Raw genomic sequence first — 268 nt, 5'->3', positions numbered from 1 at the left:
GCGCGTTCGGGGAGACCCGAGTCCAGCCCCGTCCGCCGCGCTCCGGGTCTTCCCCGCCAGAGCCGCTTCCCCGAACCCGCCCGACGAGTCGTTTTTCAAAACACGATTCCCGAGCAAAGCTTCTTACCTTCGCATTAAATCCCCTTCGCCGAGTATCGTTTCCCGCGGGAGACACTTCAGTGGCAAATACTTGAATATGAAGCAGCTACATACGTGCGTATACAGAATAAAATGGAGCTGCAGAAAAAAAACGATTTTGGTATGCATG

General features: G+C 54.1%; 1 protein-coding gene across 1 annotated transcript in view; it reads right to left on the bottom strand.

Moving 5' to 3' along the window:
* Positions 1-268, bottom strand: part of LOC119590534 (protein Skeletor, isoforms B/C-like) — a gene marked incomplete at its 5' end in the record, with an annotated part of 50,087 nt that overhangs the window by 14,685 nt on the left and 35,134 nt on the right.

The sequence above is a fragment of the Penaeus monodon genome, chromosome 27, assembly GCF_015228065.2.
Source record: "Penaeus monodon isolate SGIC_2016 chromosome 27, NSTDA_Pmon_1, whole genome shotgun sequence".
NCBI lineage: Eukaryota > Metazoa > Arthropoda > Malacostraca > Decapoda > Penaeidae > Penaeus > Penaeus monodon.
The sequence above is the reverse complement of the archived record's forward strand: the minus strand, read 5'-3'. Positions and strand labels throughout refer to the sequence as shown.